Source organism: Budorcas taxicolor, chromosome 8 (genome assembly GCF_023091745.1).
Source record: "Budorcas taxicolor isolate Tak-1 chromosome 8, Takin1.1, whole genome shotgun sequence".
In the NCBI taxonomy this organism is placed as follows: Eukaryota; Metazoa; Chordata; class Mammalia; order Artiodactyla; family Bovidae; genus Budorcas; species Budorcas taxicolor.
The window spans coordinates 45,953,702-45,972,717 of NC_068917.1; positions in this window are offsets into that span (position 1 = coordinate 45,953,702).

The window sequence follows — 19,016 nt, forward strand, 5'->3', positions numbered from 1 at the left end:
CCAAAATGAGTTCACAGGCATAGTGGTATTTCTGGATCATATGGTGGTTGCTGTTGTTCAGTCACTCAGTCATGTCCAACTCTTTGTGAACCCATGGACTGTAGTATGTCAGGCTTCTCTGTCTCCTGGAGTTTGCTCAAACTTATGTCCATTGAGTTGATGCCATCCAACCATCTCATCCTCTGTTGCCCTTTTCTCTTCCCGCCTTCAATCTATCCTGGCATTGGGGTCTTTTCCAATGAGTTGACTCTTCGTACCAAGTGGCCAAAGTATTGGAGTTTCAGCTTCAGCATCAGTCTCTCCAATGAATATTCAGGGTTGCATGTCCTTTAGGATTGACTGGTTTGATTTCCTTTCTGTCCAAGGGACTCTCAAGAGTCTTCTCCACTGTCACAGTTTGAAAGCATCATATGGTAATTCTTTTTAAAAATTTCTTGAGGAATCTTCATACTGTTTTCCATAATGGCTGTGCCAGTTTACATGTCCACCAACAGTGCATGATGGTAATCTTTTCAGAGTTCGTTATCTCTTCCCTTTTCGGTAATAGACATCCTAACAGATTTGAGGTAATATTTCATTGTGGTTTTTGATTTGTAGTTCCCTGATGATTAGTGAGGCTAAGAACCATTTCATGTACCTTTAGGCCATTTGTATGTCTTCTTTGGAAAATGTCTATTCGGGTCCCTTGCCCATTTTTAATTGCTTGTGTGTGTGTGTGTCATTTTGTTTGTTTCCAGTTTGAGTCCCTTATATATTTTGGAAAAGCCTTTATCTCTTATTCACTTCTGAAGGACAACTTTGCCAAATAAAGTGTTTTTCTTTCAGCACTTAGAATATATCTTCCCACTCCCTCCTGGCCTGCGAGATTTCTGCTGAAAAATCTTATAATCTTATGAAAGTTATCTTGTATATAACAAGTTGCTTTTCTCTTGTTGCTTTAAAACTTTTCTCTTTATCTTTAACTTAACTATACTATACTGCTGCTGCTGCTGCGTTGCTTCAGTCGTGTCCGACTCTGTGCGACCCCATAGACGGCAGCCCACCAGGCTCCCCCGTCCCTGGGATTCTCTAGGCAAGAACACTGGAGTGGGTTGCTATTTCCTTCTCCAATGCATGAAAGTGAAAAGTGAAAGAGAGGTCACTCAGTCGTGTTTGACTCTTAGCGACCCCATGGACTGCAGCTCACCAGGCTCCTCCATCCATGGGATTTTCCAGGCAAGAGTACTGGAGTGGGGTGCCATTGCCTTCTCCGAATTATACTATACATGTAACTTCAATCACAACATACCATGGTGTAGGTCTCTTTATCATCTTACTTGGAATGCACTGGGATTCCTGGATCTGGACATCTGTTTCTATCCCAAGTTAGAGAAGTTTTCAGCCATTATTTTGTTGAATAAGCTTTCTGCCTCTTTCTCTCTCTCTTCTCCTTCTGGACACTCTGCAGTGCTTACAGTGGTCCTCATGATGGTGTTCCATAAGTCCCTTAAGCTATCTTCACTTTTTTTCATTCTTTTTTCTTTATGCTCCTCTGACTGGATAAATTTCAGGGCCCTGTCTTCAAATTCTATGAGACTTTGCTCCACCTGATCTAGTCTCCTGATTCACCCCTCTACGGCAATTTTCAGTTCAACTGATATTTTCTTCAGCTTTATGGTTTCTGTTTGACTCTTTTCATATTTTTTATCTCTACTGAAATTCTCACTTTGTTCATCCATTACCCTCCAGATCTTAGTGAGCTTCTTTATGACTGATATTTTGAACTCCCTAGCAAGTAAACCACTTATCTCCATCTCAAGAAGATCAGTTTCTGGAGATTTATCTTAGTCTTTCATTTGGAATATATCTCCTTGGTTTTTTATTTCCATAGAGTCTGTATGTTGGTTTCTGCACAGATAGATAAAACAGCCACCTCTTCCGATTTTGATGGACTGGCGTCATGTAGGAGATGAACCTCATCAATCAATCTAGCCCAAACTCCTGGTTGCCTCTCAAACTTCTGTGATTGTGTAAGCTCCCATCTTTGTTCTAATGGCTCCTGATAGTTGAAATTGTGCCAAGATCCATCAGTGTCCCAAAGGGGAGATCTCAGTCACCACCTATATGCAGGCCTCAGGCAGTAGCTTCCCATTCCAGGAAGAAACTGGAAGCTGAGCATTTTTTGCCTACTTCTCTCTGCACTTGAGTCTGGCTGTATAGGTGTAGAGTGCCCCTGGACCCATTTGAAAAATGTTTGTTTGCCATAGTCCTTTGGGTCTCATGCATTCACACTCTGCTGGCTATCAGTGCTAAGTGATCTGGGGTCCTGTTCCTTGGATGGAAGCCATCAAAGTTAGGGTGCTAGATGTGTGGTAAAGCACCTTCCTGGGAGATACTGGCAACTTGGCTTTGTTGTTGGAACAAGCCAAAGGGTAAAGAAGTGACCACCTGCTCTTTTGGATTCCAAGGAGGACTGCAGTCAGCACCTAGATGTATGCTAATTAGCTGAACCTCCAGGCAGCAGCCTGTAAAGTACATAGAGAAACCCCTTCCAAGGAAAGACAAGGAGGAGATGGGGGTTTCTGCCTGTTCTCTCTGAGCTAAGCCCTGAGTAAGCAGCTGTGGTGAATGTTTGTACACCATTAATAGCATCTTCTTGGTTTTCTATAGTCAGTGGGACTTGGAAATGTGAGCCCCTTTGGCTCTCAGAGCCAAGTGTCAGGGGGTGGGGCATTCTTTGGGTGGAAACCTTAAAACTTCAGACCCTAGATATTCAGTTCAAAGCTTTCACTCTTCATGGAGAAGCTGGGAATTGGGGTTCCCTCCTGACTTTATGTTGCTGTGTCAGAGTGGAGTTGAGAGTGTGTCTCAGCCTTTCCTACCAATTTCAATGTGGGTGTTTTCTCAGTAGCCTGATGTAAAAGAGTCACTCAGCTAGTTGCTGGATTTCTTTCAGAAGGAGTTGTGCTCTGTGTAACTGTACATTCAGTATGCCTGTCAGACAAGTGAAATTCAGGAAGCTCTATGACACCATCTTCACCTGAGGCTCTTATCCAAACGTTTTCAGAACTGCTGGAGTGCCGAGAGATGTAAAGTACTAACATGTTCTCTTTGTCAGAGGGGCCACTTTGTAAATTCAATCCTGGACAAAGTTCAGCTCACAGTGGGACCATTAGGCTCCCAAACCTACCAATTTAGTCTTTTTACCACTCTCCCAGTATACATTTAGGGTGGATATAGCTTACAGTCAACATAACTCCCCAAGTGGGTCCTTCAACTTGTGGGGAAAGGGTGATTTTAGAGCAAACGCTAAAGCAGCTCCTTTCTCCTCTCCCCTGGAGAAGATAAAATGTTAGAGGCTGCATATTCAGGGTATGCCAGAAATAAGAGCATCCCATGAGATCTAAAGGATGTGGGAATGTTAGTACGCATCACAACCTCATCTACCAGTCTTGTCCCTGCAAAAAAAAAAAAAAAAAAAAAAAAAGATGTCTTCTAAAGGCAAGAGACTTCTGCAAACACAACTAAATATCATCTCCAGTTGCAGCTGCTGGGCCAGATATGATGTCTTGGCTAGGGCAGATTAATATGGCCCCAGGTATATGACATATAGCCACTTATTTCACAAGTGCATTCTTTTCTTTCCCTATTAAATAAGGAAGCAGTGACAGCTTGAATTCACATGGAATGAACATCAATATACTTTTATACTTTTGCCTCAGGGCTGTGTTAACTTTTCCTGTCCTCTGACATACTGTAGTTTGAAAAGATCTTAACCATCTGGATATTTCACAGAATACCACATTAATCCATACTTCGATAACATCATGTTTATTGGTCGAGATGACCAAGAAGCTGCTAGCACGGTGGAGGTCTTGCTAAGATGCATGTGCTTTGGCATTTAGACACTCCTTACAAATATCAAGAAGGCTTCTGCATTAGTAAAATTTTGAGAGGTCCAAGTGCTTAGAGGCATGCTGGGACACCCCATGCAAAGTAAAATATCAAATTATTTCATCATATTTCCCCTACCACGAAGACTTACAGCACAGTGCCTATTAGGCAGCATACACTATGTTCCTTCCACCCATGCCAAGAAGGCTGTCAGTTTTTAGAGAGACCAGAGGAGAAAAGGGACTTGCACGGCAGGCTCAGGATGCAGTGCAAATGTGCTGAAAATGGCATGGTATTAGGGGTATTACTTACAGGGAAAATATCATATGAAATTTATGGTAAGCCCTAATAGGAGAATAACAGTATAGATGCCTGGGCTTCTGGAGCAAGGCCATACCACTCCCATTGAAGAATTATATACTTTTTGAAAAACAACATTTGACATAGCTATTGGTATCTTATAGATACAGAACATTTGCCTCATTTGCCTGTGGGACATCAAGTGACCATGCATCCAGAATGACCTATTATGAACTGGGTTGTGTCTGATTCACCACATCATAATATCAAGCAAGCCCAGCAGTGATATACTGCAAGACTGAAAAAGTACATCTAGAATAAGTTATAAGCAGGGCCAAAGAAGAAAATCAAGCCAGCGGCACGGAACCCAGACTCTAATGTCATCTCCCACTGTTGTGCCAGCATGCCATTCTCAGATCACACCCACAGCTGCACGGGATAGCCAAGAGAAGCTCCTGTGATCTCCCTATCAAGAAGAAAAAAAACTATGCCACATAGACAAATGAACTGGCTCATCCTGTGTGTCAAAATTGAAAACACACAGATACACTACAGCCTCACCCTGGGTTGGCCTTGAAAAACAGTTATGTGTGGAAGTCTTCCTAACAAGAAGGGCTTTTGGAAATAAACCTGATCATCTACCCTTCTCTGACCTGAGAAGAACTCCAAGACTAGGTGTTCAGACCATTTGTGCTTAAGTGTCTGGGTCACCAAACCAGGCAAGTGACCAGGATCAACAGGAGCTGGCTGAGGTAAGGAAAGCATGAAAAGGATAGTGAAAGAGGGAGAGGATGAATGTGGAAAGGTAAGTGGCCTAAGATCTGAATATATACAGACTCACAGGGAGTGGTGAACGACTTGGGTGGCTGGTCATGGACTTGGAAGGATAAAGATTAGAAGATGACCAACAGGGTAATTTGCAGGGCAGGGAGTGGTGGCAGTAGAATACCATATGCGCAGGAGGGGATTCTTTGGGAAGAGTCTTAGTAGCCCACAGAGAGTTTCTGAGACGAAAGACAGTGCAGACACCAATTAGACAAAACGGCTTGGCCAGCTGCCGTCAGTCAGGCTCTGCTACTGGGCACCTTAGTTTTAGCATGATGGGCAGTTGAACAATGGCCACCATCACAGGGACTGCTCATGTTCCAAAGGCACAGACTCCCACTTAATAACGGTGTCCTAGAAACTGTTGACACTAAATATCCAGTCTATCAGAAATGGAGACCAGTGCTGAGATCCCGATATGATATCACTCTGTCAGGAAACCAATTGGCCACTTGCTGGCAAGTTGACTGCATGAGACCTTTTCAGTCCAGAAAATGGCATTTCATTTGAATGAGATGGCATATTCATTCTGACAAAAATAGAAATATTTTTCAGGAATGAGTATGCCTTTCTTGCCCATGGAAATTCAGCAAAAGCACTCTCAAAAGCATACAGAGGGTCTGATTCACCACCATAGAACTCTAGTTCAATCTTAGAATCAGACTGTGGGGCCCTACAAAGCAAAGACTGAGAGAGTATAGTCTGTGAGAGCCACTGGTCATAGAACATATCTCACCATCCAGACATTCCTGGCAAGAAAGTGTGTTAGAATGGCTTGTGGAAGTCATGGCTAAACTACCAACTCAGAAGCAATATTACAAGAAGGTGAGAAACCTCTAGGGCACAGTACAAACCTTGAACCAAAGATCTGCCTAAGTGCTCTGTCTCCAATAATCAGAACATGCGGGCCTGAGAACCAAGGTACAGAAGCAGGAGTGGTCTAGTCACTGTGGCCCAATTAGGAAATTTATGCTTTCCATTCCCACAACTTTAACCTCTGTGGGTTTAGGGGTCCTGGTCACCCAAGAAGGAGCCTTTTAGTCAAGAGACACAGCTAGAGTAATTAAATTGTAAGTTAGGGCTGTTATCTGCTATTTTGTGGATTCCTGTGTCTAAAGACCTGTGGATAAAAAAGAAGAGATGCCATCTCTGCAGAGGTAATTCACCCTCATCAGAGAGCTACTTTGGCACAATGAAGGCAGGCAAGACTATGTTTGGCATCCAGATGCATATCTGAATGTCTCTTGATATGCCATTACCTAATGATGAATGTAAAAAGACAAATAAACCAAGTCTGACCTAAGAAGGGTACCAGGATCAGGTTTCCAAAGCCATTAAGCTCAAAGGTCTGGATCACCATACCAGGTCAGCAATCAAGACAAGCAGAAGTACTTGCAGAGGTGAGGGGAATCTGAAATGGATAACAGGAGAGGGGTGGGGGGAAATATCTGTTATGGTTCTGAGACCAGCGGCAGCAGCAGGGACTATATTTCATCCCATTTATATTCCCCCTTTGAGTTTTCCCCAGGGAAAAAAATGCTCACTGGAATCTTGGAAGATCTAATTCCTGAATATATATGAAGTGGATCTGGGGTGGAAACTGTTGTGCCAACAAGACTCTGTCTTTAAGGAAAGAATTTTCATATAGGCAAAATATTATTTGACATAAATCATTCCAATGTTTTATTAAGTCAGTCTCCCAAGGCCATAGAAATAAAAATAAACAAATGGGACATAGGCAAACTTACAAGCTTTTGCACAGCAAAGGAAACCATAAAGGAAACAAAAAGACAACCTACAGAATGGGAGAAAATATTTGCACAAGATGCAACAGATGAAGGCTTAATCTCCAAAATATACAAACAGCTCACAGAACTCAACAACAACAAAAAACGCAGTCAAAAATTAGCCAGAAGACTGAAACAGACATCCCTCCAAAAGAGACACAGATGGCACATGAAAAGATGTTTAATATCGCTAATGATTAGAGAAATGCAAAGTTAAACCACAACAAGGTACCACCTCATACCAGTCAGAATGACTATCATTAAAAAGTCTACAAATAACAAAAGATGGGGAGGGTGTGGAGAAAAGGAAACTCTCCTATAGTGTTGGTGGAAACATAAGTTGGAGCAGTCACTGTGGAAAATGGTATAAAGGTTCCTCAGAAAACTAAAAATAGAACTCTAATACAATCCAGCAACCCCATTCCTGGGAATACATCTGGACTCTGGACAAAACTATAATTCAAAAGGATACAAGCACTGCCATGTTCATAGCAGCATTATTCACAATAGCCAAGACATGGAAACACCTGAATGTCTATTGACAGATGAAGGGATAAAGAAGATTGTTGTAGGAGGTTCAAGAGAGAGGGAACATAAATATACCAATGGTTGATTCATGCTGATGTATTGCAGAAACCAATACAATATTGTAAAGCAATTATCCTTCAATTAGAAATAAATAAACTTAAAAAAGAAGATTGTTGTACATATATATAATGAAATATTAATCAGCCATAAAAAGAATGAAAGAATATCATTTGCAGCAACATAAATGCAGCTAGAAATTCTTAAACTGAGTGAAGTCAGAAAGAGAAAGACAAATGCCACGTGGTATCACTTATCTGTGGAATCTAAATTACAACACGAATTAACCTACTTATGAAACAGAAACAGAATCATGGACGTATAGAACAGACTGGTGTTTGCCAAGGGGAAGAAGGTTGGGGGAGGGATGGAATGGGAGGTTGGGGTTAGCAGATGTAAGCTATTACATACAGAATAGATAAACAATAAGGTCCTACTGTATAGCACAGAGAATTGTATTCAGTATCCTATGATTAAACCATAATGGAGAAGAATACTAAAAAAAAAAAAAAAAAAAAGGGAAAGAACTTTCACCCTAGCTACCAGGAATGCTCTCAGCAGAGCCTTCACTTGTCACATCTCAGTTGCAGAGAGTCACCAAGCCTAGGGTCATACTACTTCTTGAGACAACTGACATTTAATGACTAATTAATGGTGCTACAAAGCACAGAGAAGGCAATGGCACCCCACTCCAGTATTGTTGCCTGGAGAATCCCATGGACGGAGGAGCCTGGTGGGCTGCAGTCCATGGGGTCGCTAAGAGTCGGACACAACTGAGCGACTTCACTTTCACTTTTCACTTTCATGCATTGGAGAAGGAAATGGCAACCCACTCCAGTATTCTTGCTTGGAGAATCCCAGGGACGGCGGAGCCTGGTGGGATGCCATCTATGGGGTCGCACAGAGTCAGACACGACTGAAGCGACTTAGCAGCAGCAGCATAAAGCACAGAGAAGGAAATGGCAACCCACTCCAGTATTCTTGCCTAGAAAATCCAATGGACAGAGGAGTCTGGAGCAAAGAGTCAGACACGACTAAACACACAAAAAGCCTGGCTATTTCAGACAACATGAGACCCTGCTGACAGGCCAAATTAGCTCTAGGTTTTTTCCTGGGTGTGACTGAGGCTGTTACAGGGCCTGATAAGCTACTGGTTTTCTTCCCCTGTCCAACACTGCTTCCTCCTCCCCTCTTCCAGGGGTATGATCTCAAGGGCACTCTCTGATAAATACCCTGCAGGCTAAAATCTATCTCAGAGTCTGTTTTCTGGAGAATCCAACTGGTTCTTCAAAGTGCTTTCATGTAAATTATCTTACTTGTTCCTCACAGTAACCCTATGAGACAGACAAGGAAGGTTTTATTGCCATTTCCTTCTCCAGTGTTACAGGTAAAGAGGCCCAAAGAGGTTAAGCGGCTTTTCCAAAGTGTAACAGCTTATCAATGACAGACACATCAGTGGCACCCTGGGCAGTCACCTCTCTCCTTTTCCTAGGCACCACAAGCCTTTGCCTTGAGGAGGGGATCCAGGCTGGGCTGGGATGTCATCCTGCTGTGACAATAACATTCCTGGATCTTAAGACTCGTTCTGTCAAAGGTGCTCTGGGAGACGTCATTACAACACCATCAAGGCAATTTATAACCAGTAGAGAGAAATGTTTTAATGATGTTGTTATGATATATTGGCCCAGTAAAGGCTTATTAAAAAGTAGACCATGCTAATAAAATGCAAAGGTTGTCACTTACAATGAAAACCTGGTGATTTAGAAGTAGTGCCCAACTTCTGGATCATCTTTTAGACAATGGATAAATCAAAACAAGCAAGGTCTCATGTGCTAGCAACTGCACTGCTAACTCTGATCTCAGCACGGGATGTATCCTATCATGGGGGTTGAATGGCTTGTGAATATCTAGGGTCTTTATCTGAATGACTTGGTATCTTGAAGCAGTGCTCTGTGTGGAATGGTTCTTTCTCAGCAAATCCCTAGAGGCAACAGACAGACCTTATTGTATGGTTCAGAGGTGGTAGAGTGATGTGGGTAAAGAAACACAGTGTGATCAAAAGGATGCGTTTGAAGCACTGGATTTGGGAGGTTTGGATTCTAAACTGAGCTTAATTCCTTGTATGACTTTATACACATCAAAGTCTCTTTATGGGGCTCAGGGCTCCTGATACCAATGAAAGAAGAGACCAAGATGATCATCAAGTCCCAGTATTGTGACTCTGTGTTGCTTATCCACACCTTCTTCAGTGTTTCCCTCTGGCCTCAGCTGCACTTGGGGAGAGAATCAGCAATCGTTTCCAGAGTTAGAGCAATAAATCTGCCACCCAAAGTGATTGCGGTAGAACTTAAGAACCTTCCAGTTTCTTCATGTTATACAGATAACAAAGAGTCTAGAACTGGGACTGTGATTGTCAGGGATAATGGTTCAGGGAGGTGGTATGGTAGAGTGGCTCATGTCACTGGGCTTGCAAATTCATGCAAGCCCAACTTGATCTTGAGCAAGTTCAGTACACTGTATGGGACTGGTATACCCAACAGTATAATGGCAATCAAAAAGAGTATTTTAATGAGAGGTTTAGTAAAGGCATTTATACAAAAGGCCAGCTATATAATACACACTCAATGGATATTATTTCTGTCCCTCTCTTTTTCCAGCTCTTTCAAAACTTTCAACAGAGTGGTCTGAAACAAGATGAAAACTTCTATTTCCAAGTTTCTGAAGAAGAATACAGCAAATAGGAACCCCAGAGCAGGCATTTATCATCCCTGTGAGGATAATTTAAGTAAGCGGCAATCCCTGGTTAAGGGAGAAATTATTATTGAGAATCTAAGCTTGTTCCCTGTGGAACAGAGGGAAGAGAAGGGGCTTCAGGTCCAGCCTCAAGGTTAAGGGAGTAGTTGACTGCTAGTTAGTGTGAATTCAGGCCATGAGTAGATACCATGAGCTACCAACTCCTTTGCCCTCTTTAACAATGTCCTGAAGCTGTATTCTCCTTTCTTTACTAAAAGCAGAGGTATCTGATATTCTTGTAAGGGACAACTATTTAATTTATTTATCTATATTTCTGCAATTCTAAGATCAGTTGGCAGCAGGTTGTGAACAAAAAGAAAGGACTGAGTGTGAGCTGATTAGGAAAGGAGGGGGCCCCTACCTAGTAAAGGTTTCTCTCCTTCCAAACCATAGTCACAAGGCATGATGATGGACGGGCAGGGTGGTCTCATTTAAGCGGGCATGGAAACAACCACTCTTTCTTTTTCCGTCATGAGCAGTAATTTTAACATCATGTTTAGGCCCAAAGACAGCATCAAAATGTAAAGGTTTAGAAGAGGAATATCTGCTGACAGATGCAGAAACCTGCCTATGGTGGCAATGGATTACAGCATTCTTCCCCAGCAACGACATGGATCTATGAGCCTGCATCCCAGCTCCAGCCACAGATGGAGACACATGCTAACAGCGTGCCCTTAAAGCAGCCTGGCAGGAGAACTCTCCCAGGTAAGATTCTAAAGTTTCCAGACAGATCAAAGACCGCTTAGGGAATCTTAGTTCAATGCTTAGCTCCCTGTTAAAACAGAGATGTTCTTGAAAGAGTTGACACCAAGAAAGATTCTTGGGAATCTTACAGCCTAATGTGAAGGCAGGACTTGAGAGCAGGTTTTTGAAAGGAGGGAGAAGAGAATTGGAAGTCTCATGCCTTGAGAAGTAAAAACTTTTTAAGAGAGAGGGAAAAATGGTTGAGGCAAACCCTCTCCATGTCAGCATTTTGCTTAGGCCAGCAAAGCAGATGGACTCTTTCCTTAGACATCCTCCCCACTGAAGCCATTCTTATTGCAGTGACTACTGCCTGGCTTCCCTGTGGAACAGAGGGAAGAGAAGGGGCTTCAGGTCCAGAGAGGTATACCTTTCAAAGGTAACACAGCTACACGCTACACTGCATAGATAACTAGGCCTTCCCTGGTGGTCCATTGGTTAAGAATCTGCTGCCAATGCAGGGGATGTCAGTTCGATCCCTAATCCAGGAAGATTACACATGCAACAAAGGCGACTAAGCCCATGTGCCACAACTACTTAACCTGCACACCCTAGAGCCCAAGCTCTGCAACAAGAGAAGACACCGCAATAAGAAGCCCGTGCACCACAACTAGACAATAGCCCCTGCTTGTTGCAACTAGAGAAAGCCCACATGCAGCAACAAAGACCAGTACAGCCAAAACAAATTTTTTCAAAAAATAGATTACTATTAAGGACCTAGAGAGCACAGGTAAGTCTACTCAATACTCTGTAATGGTCTATATGGGAAAATAATCTTTTAAAAAAGTGGATATATGAATATGTATAACAGATTCACTTTGCTGTATGTCTGAAACTAATACTACACTGTAAATCAACTCCAATAAAATAAAAAAGCAAAACATAACACAGTTAGTGCACTATGAAATCAGAGTTAAGACCTAGGTCTGTTACCTGCTTCTTTATCTGTGAAAATAACATCTCTTCCACTTGCTATCACAAGAATTAAATGAGGCAACATAAACAAAATGGCGTCTAGGCTGAAACACTACAAAACTCTACATAGAATACGTTGTAAATGTAAGTGTTAACGTATTTGCCCAGAAGGCTTCTCTCAGTGTTTTGCACATAGTAAGTGCTCAATAAATGTTAATATTTAGTTCTTTCTTTTTTAAAGGAAGACTTTGGTTCCTCTCTTTGGTCAGAATTTGAAAGAGCAATTTATCTTCTAATCATGATAGGATCAAATGTGTTAGAACTTATTTTTTTAAGAAATTTTTTATGAGTTCAGTATGATCTTACTCCTCTCCTACTGGTTAAACTATGTGAAGTCCATTTTATCTTCTGCTGTCTGCATCCTGACAACATGTTTGATATTCTTTAATTAATTAGTTCCCTTCCAGCCCCTGCATGCTGGGACCGGCTGGCTAACTTTGGCACGTCTTCCAAGTCCGTGACCCTTGGGTGCTGCATGTCTGTTCTGTGACTGGTGTAACCTGTCAGCACTTCCCTTTCAGAAGCTTTTTCTTTTTTTTTTCTTTTCACCTTTGCGTCTGTTTTCTTCTTCCAAGACAGAATCTGGCAGAACTTCATTCTTTTGCAATGGAATTCCAAAGAGCATACTAACTACCCAATTGCTTTTTGGATGATTACAAGAATAAAAGAAGGTTTAATCCCACATTGAAAGCCAAGCTATATAATGACTGTTGACATTGGAACAACAAACACTGGTAAAGCTATTAAGAGAATAGCAATTGTGAGTAATATTTTATTTTTGCCTAAGGGAGTCTTTAAAGGCTATTAAGAGAGGGTATATCTATGAGAATATATCAGAAGATATCAAGTTTAAGAAAAAATGCTATTTATAGAAGCCATCCTGCCATGCATATGGCCACCTTTCCTGAGTTGTTCTCATACCCCAGCTGCCATGTTGGGGCAGCATGAACACGGTGGGTAGATGAAAGAGGACAATCAGGAATTATCTCACTCAGCTCCTCTTTCATGAACTCCTCATTCAAGATTAATACAGAATTAACCTTCTCTGTGACGTTTTATTCCTCATAGGCAGTAAGTGACTCTTTACAAATCCCACAGTTCTTTATAAATATCTGTTTTGATTTTTCAAATGCAACATCCTTTTCATGTTTGTTAATAAGTTGGTGTCTCCCACAGTACTGTGAGTACTCAGAACGACAGTTCTTACTGATTACCTGTAGTCCTGATACTTAGTAGACTCTGACATATGGCAAATACTTGATAAATGCTAAATGAATTAACAGTTAATTGAATCCTGAAGAGACATTCTGTTCCATTGGTGATACATCATGGACACAAAGAAAGTATCATATTGCAGTCAGTCATCACTAGGAGCATTCTGTAGAAGATCAGCTGTCCCCCAAGAGCCTGCAGGAGAAGAACTGTGAATGTTCTTCAAGGTTGAGGTATAGTGAACCTTCTTCAGTGCAGTCACTGACATGGACCCTTCACCAAATATTAATAGGCTTAGATCTTCTAATAGGTAGCAAGATCATTTTAAAGCTAGAAGAGACTGTCAAGCCTTTATTCCCTTTAGATAGGTAAGGAAACTGAAACCTAGGAGAGTAGAGTATCATGTTCAGTTTTACACTGCTGTGTGATGGAAGATCTGAGAACAGAACTCATGTATCCTGAACAGAAGAATGCTTTCTTTTTTTCTTGTGGTAAAATATATATAACATGAAATTTACCATTTTACCCATGTTAAGTGCTCAGTTCAGTGGCATTAAGTATATTTACATTGTAGTGAAATAGTCACCACTCATCTGCATTTTTTTTCATCCCAAATTGAAGTTAAAATGTAACTTCCCATTCCCCTATCCCTCTAGCCTCTGGAAACCAGCAGTTTACTTTCTCTATGAATTTGACTGCTATATAAGGGATAGATATCTGATATAAGTGAAATCATACAATATATACCTGTTTGTGTCTGGCTTATTTAGCAATTGTCTTCAAGATTCATCCATGTTGTCGTAAAATGGCACCCCACTCCAATACTCTTGCCTGGAAAATCCCATGGATGGAGGAGCCTGGTAGGCTGCAGTTCGCAGGGTCGCTAAGAGTCGGACACGACTGAGTGACTTCCCTTTCACTTTTCACTTTCATGCATTGGAGAAGGAAATGGCAACCCACTCCAGTGTTCTTGCCTGGAGAATCCCAGGGACGGTGGAGCCTGGTGGGCTGCTGTCTATGGGGTCGCACAGAGTCGGACACAACTGAAGCGACTTAGCAGCAGCAGCAGCAGCAGGCTGAATAATGTTCTATTTATGTGAAAATACTGCATTTTTGTTTATCTGTTCATCTACAGGCATTTGGGTTGCTTCCACATTTTGGCTACTGTGAACAGTACTTTTATGAACACTGGTGTACAATATCTGTTCAAATAACTGCTTACAATATTTTGGGTATTTATCTACAAAGGGGAATTTATGGAGAGGAGTGGTTTCTTTATTATACCATGCTATCTTCAACCCTACTTATATTAATATTTGATTTAGCCACCTTTTATTTTAAACCTTTAGTAGAAAGATGATTAGATTTGGGAATGGGTTGCAGTTCAGTTATGTTCTTAAATCATTTGGAGTATCTGCTGTGTGTCAGGCTCTGTGCTAGGTGCACAGAGATAGTGAGACACTGTACCAGACTAGGGGATAAGCACAACACATGAGACACAGGCAATATAGGATACATGAAGTAGAAGGGAGGATGAGAGAAGGGGTGATTGATTACACTGAGGTGTGTAAAGGGCATTTAGGGAACTTGGGCAATAAAGGCTTCACAGTCAAAGAGATGACACTTAAGTCTGGTTTTTGAAGGACAAAAAGAAAATTTAAATAAAAAATCAACAGTAAAATTACAGTTGAGAAACTGCCTACTCAAAATAAATAAGAGTATGAAAAGCCATAGTGTATAGTCTAATATGACTGAAGCATAAAAAGTGAGAAAAGAAAAAGCAGAAAATGAGTCTAGAACACTAGACAGAGACCCATCATGAAGGGCTTTGAACACTGTGGTGAGGAACTTCAATTCTACATTTTACTTTTAGGCAAGAGGAGTTACTGAAGGGTTTTAAGAAAGAACATGACAATGATGAGAATGGTGCTTTAGATAAATCATCTGGTTTCCATGTAGGCTGATCTGAGAATGTGAAGGGGTCCAGTTAGGAGTAAGGGCTGTCACTCTTTGTAACAATCCAAGCAAGAGTGAAAGAATGTCTAACCAGAGATGATAATGAGCCTTCAGATTTAGGATTTGGTTTTTGGGTCAAGAGGGAAGTTGGAAGGAAAGGTGGTTAAGGATGACTCCAAGATTATCGACCTGTTAACTGAGCTGTTGGTAGAGCCGTTCAATGAAGTGAAAGACTCAGGATGCTTGGACTTGTGAGTGAGCATAATCAGTTCAGTTTGGGGAAGGTTGACCACGAGGTACCCTCGAAGTAGAGAAATTGGAAGTTAAAAATACAAAAACTGAGCTCAAAGTGGTCTATTTGGAAGAGACAAATTACTCTCACTACTTTCTCAGCAAGGAATTAATACAGGGAATTAAGCGTTCATGACATTGTTGGAAAGGCTGGAGGAGCAGGTTTGAAATTGGATTTTTCAGGAATAACGCCCAGAAGATGTTTGCAGAATTAATGTGCGAGGGAAGCTACAATCACCATCATAATTAGGTAGCTCAATCAAGCAATCAGGAAGCCACTACCCCACTGCTGCAACTGCCTCTTGACATATAGGAAGTCAGTGACTGGATACTACAAAACTGCCTCAGAGGAGCCCAAAGCCTGCATGATTGTGTTCACCAGCAATAATCATCAAAAGCAGCAAACAGATGGTTTTGGTCTCACTTCTGCCTTTTGAAAGTACATATTTTCTTGATTATCATGGTGGTTATACTACTCTTTGAATGTACTAAAAGTCATCAAATTATACACTTTAAATGGCTGAATTGTATGGTATGTGAATCATATCTCATTAAAGATGTTAAAATATCTTACATATTATCTAATCAGCAGAATTTATTTTGTACCCTGAGATCTAGCTGCAAGGGAGTCTGGAAAATATAATTCTTTTATTTTTATTTTTTTAGCTGTCCCACTTTTACTGTATAGGAAGATAAAATATTAGGAGGTTGAAGTGAATGTTGAATAAATCCATCACTGATTTCCTTCTAATGGGGATAGATGAGTTTTCCTAATGAGAGTTTATCAAAAAAGGGAGAAAAAGGAAAAGCTAAATGAAAATCTGGAATGTCAGTACTTCAAGGAAGACAGAAAAAAAAAGTTCAAGAAATAAAACTGGAAAAGAATGATCAAGATAGTAAATGGAAAATGCAGGATACACTGTCCTGTAAGCTAAAAGTTGATATTCTAGGAAGGAGGTCAGAAAGGTAATGAATGCAGCATCACTTCTTAGGTAGATAGGCTGGGCAAGTCACTTAACCTCTTTGATCTCAGTTTCTCCATCTTTAAAGTGGGGATGAAAACAGTAACATTTGTCCCTCCCACTTATCTTTTCTGAAAGACTAACTGGGACAATGCATGTAAAGTTGAATTGCAAACCACACATCATTCTACTAATGTTCATTGTGATTATTCTTAAGACACTGTGAACCCTTTACTGCTAATATATCCCTTAATATTGGGGCATTTTCCTAATATCTAACTAAACAAAAAGTCTTCCTCCTTGAATTTGGCCATTTTATCTCCAAAGAAATGAAGAATAACCGTTCACAGCTACCCATATGCCACCCATGCTTGTCCATGAAGACTGTCATGAAGCACTGTCTTCAGCCAGCATCTTACTTGAAAGATCTAAGAACTGATTTATAAATATAAACTTCCTACAATAGTACTCCATGGTCATGGTTAGGTAAAAGTCATGTTCACAAAGCCATGGGACACATGGAGCTTGGCTCTCTCAAGCTCTAACATCTCTGGTCCCTGTGGCATCCTTCCTGCCATGTCATTTACCAACCCTCAAATATCGACAGCCTGCATGCTTAGGAGTGGGATTCCAATCATTTCACTTCCTAAGGCACTCAGTTGCATTTGTAACACACCAGCTGTTTCTGAGAACACATTCTTAATATAGGAACAGCCAGAAATTCTGCTGTAGCTATCCCAAGCCAAGCTAGAGTGCTATCATGGCAGTAATGTTTTGCAGAAGAATGAAACTCAAAGCTGAATCTTTAAGGAACTTGGCCAGATTCACTCTCTGAATGCCTTTTTCACCTTTGGTTTTCTCTCATCACAGGAAGCAGGCCTAGGTACTCTTGGAGAACAGGGTCAGGTAAAGTGGATCTGGCCATACTATAACAAAGTGCAGAAAAATCACATAAATCCCAAGCAACATGTCCAAGGGGAAGGAAAATCAACAGTGAGGACTCAGAACAGATCAGACAGTGTATTAGTCAGAAGTCCCAATCAGAGCGGCCATAATGCACCTGCCATTTCAAAGGCCTTTGTTACAAAAAGCAAATTAAAGTAGATTTTTTGGCCTAGAAATATGGATCTGTTTGTTCATTAAAGATGATCAGAATGCACCATTCATCTTAAAGATGACTTGACATTTCTTGATCTTTTATTAGGGAGAGTATGGTATTTAAGAGCATGGACTTTGGAGCCAGGCTGTCTTGGGTTACTGGATTCCTGGATTTGCTGCTTCCTAGCTATGTAAACTTAAGCAAATTACCTGACTTCCCAGGACTCAATTTCTTTATCTTTTAAGGAAATAATTCATGTAAAGTGCTTAGCAAAATGACTGGCCCATATTAAGCCTACTACAAATGTAAGCTATTATTATTATGCTCTAATATCTTTTAAGCCATTTAATTATATTAATTTTTTCTAGTATATAAAAAAAGAAGAGATGTTCTCCTTAAGATTATTAATGTTCTAAACTGGATTGAATGGTAGAAAAGCTTGCCTAATAAAATCTTACTTTCTTCTCTTGAACACTTTCTTTGTATTATTATTATGTAAATTGGCATGTCCTTCTGGGGGTATTTATCCAAATTGATGATCTTGCCTATCTTCTTTGGCAAGGTGAACTTGCTCAATAAAGGTGAGTATTGGTAATAGAGAAAGAAAAAAATTCATTAGCCACAAGGGATGGAGGTGTAAGTATTTGACTTTTATCAAGAGATGAAGTTCCTAAACTGTTTTCAACCATGTGAAAAATCACTGATTTCATCATATAAAACATAAACCCCCAAATCTCAGCGGTTTGACATGATAAGACTTTCTTTCTTACCCATGTCAGAGTCCAGCATAGGATGGAACACAAGTATGTGTTGGGGGCCAGATGGGGAAAAGGGTGCAGTGAAGTCTCTGCTCCATTCTGTCATTCAGGAACCAGGCTCCTGTGTCCTGTGGCTCCACATGCTTTAGGCCCTCATTCTCCTGTGCACCATCCAGTGGAAGGGGAAAGACAGCATGCATACGACACGGGGCCAGATCTGGCATCTGGCCAGAAGATAATCACACGGCTCTACTTAACTGCAAGAGGAGCCAGGAAATACGTTTCCAGAAGGCAAAGGAAACAGGGTCTGCTGAGTCCACCAGAGTGCTAGACCATCCCTATTGCTCACCTAGACATTGAATCTTTGGCCTATCCTTTAGATCAAATTTCCCTTGGATTGAAAGAATAGCACTCAAACATATACATTATCATATGTAAAACAGACAGCCAGTGGGAGTTTGATGTATGACACAGGGAACCCAAAGCCAGTGGTCTGTGACAATCTAAAGGAGTGGGAAGATGAGGGACGTGGAGGCGGGGGGGGGGACATAGGTATGCCTAACGCTGGTTCATGTTGATGTATGGCAAAAACACCATCACAATACTGTAAAGTAATTATCCTCTAATTAAAAAAAAAGAAATAGAAAAATTTCCTTTGAGATGCCCAAGCTTTTGGTCAGTCCTTCCCAATGGCTCCATATTTTAAATACATCTAATAACCCTGACTGAAATGTTAAAACTTCAAGAAAACTTGACTTTTTTTCTTTCAGTATCCTAGATCATGTCTAACAATAAATCTAGTTAACAATTAAAAAATAATGTACCAAACTTACAACTGTGGCTACCCCCTACACATTAG